This window comes from Tasmannia lanceolata, unplaced genomic scaffold (assembly GCF_043159265.1).
Source record: "Tasmannia lanceolata isolate RefF3 unplaced genomic scaffold, GAP_Taslan_0.1 ptg000001l, whole genome shotgun sequence".
Taxonomy (NCBI): domain Eukaryota; kingdom Viridiplantae; phylum Streptophyta; class Magnoliopsida; order Canellales; family Winteraceae; genus Tasmannia; species Tasmannia lanceolata.
The window spans coordinates 5,436,853-5,444,534 of NW_027518678.1; positions in this window are offsets into that span (position 1 = coordinate 5,436,853).

Genomic DNA, 7,682 nt, shown 5'->3' on the forward strand with positions numbered 1-7,682 from the left:
GTCAGTAAATTGCTAAACCAAAGCGCGAGTCTAACTATTTCCATCATAACTCTAAAAAATACTTGGAGTTTTTCATCTCTGTTTCTTTCGTTTTAAACTAAACTTCGATTTCTTCGACATGGAACTAATTTTAATGAATTACGAGTAAAATTGAGTGAGTTATGGTCAATCAATCGGAGGTAGGTCAGTAAATTGCTAAACCAAAGCGCAAGTCTAACTATTTCCCTCATAACTCTCAAAATACTTGGAGTTTTTCATCTCCGCTTCTTTCGTTTGAAACTACACTTCGATTCCTTTGAAATGAAACTAATTTCAATGAATTACGAGTAAAATTGAGTGAGTTATGGTCAATCAATCGGAAGTAGGTCAGTAAATTTATAAACCAAAGCGCGAGTCTAACTATTTCCATCATAACTCTCAAAATACTTGGAGTTTTTCATCTCCGTTTCTTTCGTTTTAAACTACACTTTGATTCCTTCGAAATTGAATTAATTTCAATGAATTACGAGTAAAATTGAGTGAGTTATGGTCAATCAATCGGAGGTAGGTCAGTAAATTGCTAAACCAAAGCGCGAGTCTAACTATTTCCATCATAACTCTCAAAATACTTGGAGTTTTTCATCTCCGCTTCTTTCGTTTGAAACTACACTTTGATTCCTTTGAAATGAAACTAATTTCAATGAATTACGAGTTAAATTGAGTGAGTTATGGTCAATTAATCGGAGGTATGTCACTAAATTGCTAAACCAAAGCGCGAGTCTAACTATTTCTATCATAACTCTCAAAATACTTGGAGTTTTTCATCTCCGTTTCTTTCGTTTTAAACGACACTTCGATTCCTTCGAAATGAAACTAATTTAAATAAATTACGAGTTAAATTGGGTGAGTTATGGTCAATCAATCGGAGGTAGGTCAGTAAATTGCTAAACCAAAGCGCGAGTGTAACAATTTTCATCATAACTATCAAAATACTTGGAAATATTCATCTCCGTTTCTTTCATTTTAAACAACACTTCGATTCCTTCGAAATGGAACTAATTTCAATGAATTACGAGTTAAATTGAGTGAGTTATGGTCAATCAATCGGAAGTATATCAGTAAATTGCTAAACCAAAGCGCGAGTCTAACTATTTTCATCATAACTCTCAAAATACTTGTAAATTTTCATCTCCGTTTCTTTTGTTTTAAACTACACTTCGATTCCTTAGAAATGAAACTAATTTCAATGAATTACAAGTTAAATTTCGTGAGTTATGGTCAATCAATCGTAAGTATGTCAGTAAATTGCTAAACCAAAGCGCGAGTCTAACTATTTCCATCATAACTCTCAAAATACTTGGAATTTTTCATCTCTGTTTCTTTCGTTTTAAACTTTACTTCGATTCCTTCGAAATGAAACTAATTTCAATGAATTACGAGAAAAATTTAGTGAGTTATTGTCAATCAATCGGAGGTATGTCAGTAAATTGCTAAACTAAAGCGCGATTCTAACTATTTCCTTCATAACTCTCAAAATACTTGGAGTTTTTCATCTCTGTTTCTTTCGTTTTAAACTAAACTTCGATTTCTTCGACATGGAACTAATTTTAATGAATTACGAGTAAAATTGAGTGAGTTATGGTCAATCAATCGGAGGTAGGTCAGTAAATTGCTAAACCAAAGCGCAAGTCTAACTATTTCCCTCATAACTCTCAAAATACTTGGAGTTTTTCATCTCCGCTTCTTTCGTTTGAAACTACACTTCGATTCCTTTGAAATGAAACTAATTTCAATGAATTACGAGTAAAATTGAGTGAGTTATGGTCAATCAATCGGAAGTAGGTCAGTAAATTGCTAAACCAAAGCGCGAGTCTAACTATTTCCATCATAACTCTCAAAATACTTGGAGTTTTTCATCTCCGTTTCTTTCGTTTTAAACTACACTTTGATTCCTTCGAAATTGAATTAATTTCAATGAATTACGAGTAAAATTGAGTGAGTTATGGTCAATCAATCGGAGGTAGGTCAGTAAATTGCTAAACCAAAGCGCGAGTCTAACTATTTCCATCATAACTCTCAAAATACTTGGAGTTTTTCATCTCCGCTTCTTTCGTTTGAAACTACACTTTGATTCCTTTGAAATGAAACTAATTTCAATGAATTACGAGTTAAATTGAGTGAGTTATGGTCAATTAATCGGAGGTATGTCACTAAATTGCTAAACCAAAGCGCGAGTCTAACTATTTCTATCATAACTCTCAAAATACTTGGAGTTTTTCATCTCCGTTTCTTTCGTTTTAAACGACACTTCGATTCCTTCGAAATGAAACTAATTTAAATAAATTACGAGTTAAATTGGGTGAGTTATGGTCAATCAATCGGAGGTAGGTCAGTAAATTGCTAAACCAAAGCGCGAGTGTAACAATTTTCATCATAACTATCAAAATACTTGGAAATATTCATCTCCGTTTCTTTCATTTTAAACAACACTTCGATTCCTTCGAAATGGAACTAATTTCAATGAATTACGAGTTAAATTGAGTGAGTTATGGTCAATCAATCGGAAGTATATCAGTAAATTGCTAAACCAAAGCGCGAGTCTAACTATTTTCATCATAACTCTCAAAATACTTGTAAATTTTCATCTCCGTTTCTTTTGTTTTAAACTACACTTCGATTCCTTAGAAATGAAACTAATTTCAATGAATTACAAGTTAAATTTCGTGAGTTATGGTCAATCAATCGTAAGTATGTCAGTAAATTGCTAAACCAAAGCGCGAGTCTAACTATTTCCATCATAACTCTCAAAATACTTGGAATTTTTCATCTCTGTTTCTTTCGTTTTAAACTTTACTTCGATTCCTTCGAAATGAAACTAATTTCAATGAATTACGAGAAAAATTTAGTGAGTTATTGTCAATCAATCGGAGGTATGTCAGTAAATTGCTAAACTAAAGCGCGATTCTAACTATTTCCATCATAACTCTCAAAATACTTGGAGTTTTTCATCTCTGTTTCTTTCGTTTTAAACTAAACTTCGATTTCTTCGACATGGAACTAATTTTAATAAATTACGAGTAAAATTGAGTGAGTTATGGTCAATCAATCGGAGGTAGGTCAGTAAATTGCTAAACCAAAGCGCAAGTCTAACTATTTCCCTCATAACTCTCAAAATACTTGGAGTTTTTCATCTCCGCTTCTTTCGTTTGAAACTACACTTCGATTCCTTTGAAATGAAACTAATTTCAATGAATTACGAGTAAAATTGAGTGAGTTATGGTCAATCAATCGGAAGTAGGTCAGTAAATTGCTAAACCAAAGCGCGAGTCTAACTATTTCCATCATAACTCTCAAAATACTTGGAGTTTTTCATCTCCGTTTCTTTCGTTTTAAACTACACTTTGATTCCTTCGAAATTGAATTAATTTAAATGAATTACGAGTAAAATTGAGTGAGTTATGGTCAATCAATCGGAGGTAGGTCAGTAAATTGCTAAACCAAAGCGCGAGTCTAACTATTTCCATCATAACTCTCAAAATACTTGGAGTTTTTCATCTCCGCTTCTTTCGTTTGAAACTACACTTTGATTCCTTTGAAATGAAACTAATTTCAATGAATTACGAGTTAAATTGAGTGAGTTATGGTCAATTAATCGGAGGTATGTCACTAAATTGCTAAACCAAAGCGCGAGTCTAACTATTTCTATCATAACTCTCAAAATACTTGGAGTTTTTCATCTCCGTTTCTTTCGTTTTAAACGACACTTCGATTCCTTCGAAATGAAACTAATTTAAATAAATTACGAGTTAAATTGGGTGAGTTATGGTCAATCAATCGGAGGTAGGTCAGTAAATTGCTAAACCAAAGCGCGAGTGTAACAATTTTCATCATAACTATCAAAATACTTGGAAATATTCATCTCCGTTTCTTTCATTTTAAACAACACTTCGATTCCTTCGAAATGGAACTAATTTCAATGAATTACGAGTTAAATTGAGTGAGTTATGGTCAATCAATCGGAAGTATGTCAGTAAATTGCTAAACCAAAGCGCGAGTCTAACTATTTTCATCATAACTCTCAAAATACTTGTAAATTTTCATCTCCGTTTCTTTTGTTTTAAACTACACTTCGATTCCTTAGAAATGAAACTAATTTCAATGAATTACAAGTTAAATTTCGTGAGTTATGGTCAATCAATCGTAAGTATGTCAGTAAATTGCTAAACCAAAGCGCGAGTCTAACTATTTCCATCATAACTCTCAAAATACTTGGAATTTTTCATCTCTGTTTCTTTCGTTTTAAACTTTACTTCGATTCCTTCGAAATGAAACTAATTTCAATGAATTACGAGAAAAATTTAGTGAGTTATTGTCAATCAATCGGAGGTATGTCAGTAAATTGCTAAACTAAAGCGCGATTCTAACTATTTCCATCATAACTCTCAAAATACTTGGAGTTTTTCATCTCTGTTTCTTTCGTTTTAAACTAAACTTCGATTTCTTCGACATGGAACTAATTTTAATGAATTACGAGTAAAATTGAGTGAGTTATGGTCAATCAATCGGAGGTAGGTCAGTAAATTGCTAAACCAAAGCGCAAGTCTAACTATTTCCCTCATAACTCTCAAAATACTTGGAGTTTTTCATCTCCGCTTCTTTCGTTTGAAACTACACTTCGATTCCTTTGAAATGAAACTAATTTCAATGAATTACGAGTTAAATTGAGTGAGTTATGGTCAATCAATCGGAGGTATGTCACACTTTTTTACTAAACCAAAGCGCGAGTCTAACAATTTCCATCATAACTCTCAAAATACTTGGAGTTTTTCATCTCCGTTTCTTTCGTTTTAAACGACACTTCGATTCCTTCGAAATGAAACTAATTTCAATAAATTACGAGTTAAATTGGGTGAGTTATGGTCAATCAATCGGAGGTAGGTCAGTAAATTGCTAAACCAAAGCGCGAGTCTAACAATTTTCATCATAACTATCAAAATACTTGGAAATATTCATCTCCGTTTCTTTCGTTTTAAACGACACTTCGATTTCTTCGAAATGAAACTAATTTCAATAAATTACGAGTTAAATTGAGTGAGTTATGGTCAATCAATCGGAGGTATGTCAGTAAATTGCTAAACCAAAGCGCGAGTCTAACTATTTCCATCATAACTCTCAAAATACTTGGAGTTTATCATCTCCGTTACTTTCGTTTTGAACTACCCTTCGATCTCTTCGAAATGAAACTAATTTCAATGAATTACGAGTTGAATTGAGTGAGTTATGGGTAATCAATCGGAGGTATGTCAGTAAATTGCTAAACCAAAGCGCGAGTCTAACTATTTTCATCATAACTCTCAAAATACTTGTAAATTTTCATCTCCGTTTCTTTCGTTTTAAACTACACTTCGATTCCTTAGAAATGAAACTAATTTCAATGAATTACAAGTTAAATTTCGTGAGTTATGGTCAATCAATCGTAAGTATGTCAGTAAATTGCTAAACCAAAGCGCGAGTCTAACTATTTCCATCATAACTCTCAAAATACTTGGAATTTTTCATCTCTGTTTCTTTCGTTTTAAACTTTACTTCGATTCCTTCGAAATGAAACTAATTTCAATGAATTACGAGAAAAATTGAGTGAGTTATTGTCAATCAATCGGAGGTATGTCAGTAAATTGCTAAACCAAAGCTCGATTCTAACTATTTCCATCATAACTCTCAAAATACTTGGAGTTTTTCATCTCTGTTTCTTTCGTTTTAAACTAAACTTCGATTCCTTCGAAATGGAAGTAATTTCAATGAATTACGAGTAAAATTGAGTGAGTTATGGTCAATCAATCGGAAGTAGGTCAGTAAATTGCTAAACCAAAGCGCGAGTCTAACTATTTCCATCATAACTCTCAAAATACTTGGAGTTTTTCATCTCCGTTTCTTTCGTTTTAAACTACACTTTGATTCCTTCGAAATTGAACTAATTTCAATGAATTACGAGTAAAATTGAGTGAGTTATGGTCAATCAATCGGAGGTAGGTCAGTAAATTGCTAAACCAAAGCGCGAGTCTAACTATTTCCATCATAACTCTCAAAATACTTGGAGTTTTTCATCTCCGCTTCTTTCGTTTGAAACTACACTTCGATTCCTTTGAAATGAAACTAATTTCAATGAATTACGAGTTAAATTGAGTGAGTTATGGTCAATCAATCGGAGGTATGTCACTAAATTGCTAAACCAAAGCGCGAGTCTAACTATTTCTATCATAACTCTCAAAATACTTGGAGTTTTTCATCTCCGTTTCTTTCGTTTTAAACGACACTTCGATTCCTTCGAAATGAAACTAATTTCAATAAATTACGAGTTAAATTGGGTGAGTTATGGTCAATCAATCGGAGGTAGGTCAGTAAATTGCTAAACCAAAGCGCGAGTCTAACAATTTTCATCATAACTATCAAAATACTTGGAAATATTCATCTCCGTTTCTTTCGTTTTAAACAACACTTCGATTCCTTCGAAATGGAACTAATTTCAATGAATTACGAGTTAAATTTAGTGAGTTATGGTCAATCAATCGGAAGTATGTCAGTAAATTGCTAAACCAAAGCGCGAGTCTAACTATTTTCATCATAACTCTCAAAATACTTGTAAATTTTCATCTCCGTTTCTTTCGTTTTAAACTACACTTCGATTCCTTAGAAATGAAACTAATTTCAATGAATTACAAGTTAAATTTCGTGAGTTATGGTCAATCAATCGTAAGTATGTCAGTAAATTGCTAAACCAAAGCGCGAGTCTAACTATTTCCATCATAACTCTCAAAATACTTGGAATTTTTCATCTCTGTTTCTTTCGTTTTAAACTTTACTTCGATTCCTTCGAAATGAAACTACTTTCAATGAATTACGAGAAAAATTAAGTGAGTTATTGTCAATCAATCGGAGGTATGTCAGGAAATTGCTAAACCAAAGCGCGATTCTAACTATTTCCATCATAACTCTCAAAATACTTGGAGTTTTTCATCTCTGTTTCTTTCGTTTTAAACTAAACTTCGATTTCTTCGACATGTAACTAATTTTAATGAATTACGAGTAAAATTGAGTGAGTTATGGTCAATCAATCGGAGGTAGGTCAGTAAATTGCTAAACCAAAGCGCAAGTCTAACTATTTCCATCATAACTCTCAAAATACTTGGAGTTTTTCATCTCCGCTTCTTTCGTTTGAAACTACACTTCGATTCCTTTGAAATGAAACTAATTTCAATGAATTACGAGTTAAATTGAGTGAGTTATGGTCAATCAATCGGAGGTATGTCACACTTTTTTACTAAACCAAAGCGCGAGTCTAACTATTTCCATCATAACTCTCAAAATACTTGGAGTTTTTCATCTCCGTTTCTTTCGTTTTAAACGACACTTCGATTTCTTCGAAATGAAACTAATTTCAATAATTTACGAGTTAAATTGGGTGAGTTATGGTCAATCAATCGGAAGTAGGTCAGTAAATTGCTAAACCAAAGCGCGAGTCTAACAATTTTCATCATAACTATCAAAATACTTGGAAATTTTCATCTCCGTTTCTTTCGTTTTAAACAACACTTCGATTCCTTCGAAATGGAACTAATTTCAATGAATTACGAGTTAAATTGAGTGAGTTATGGTCAATCAATCGAAAGTATGTCAGTAAATTGCTAAACCAAAGCGCGAGTCTA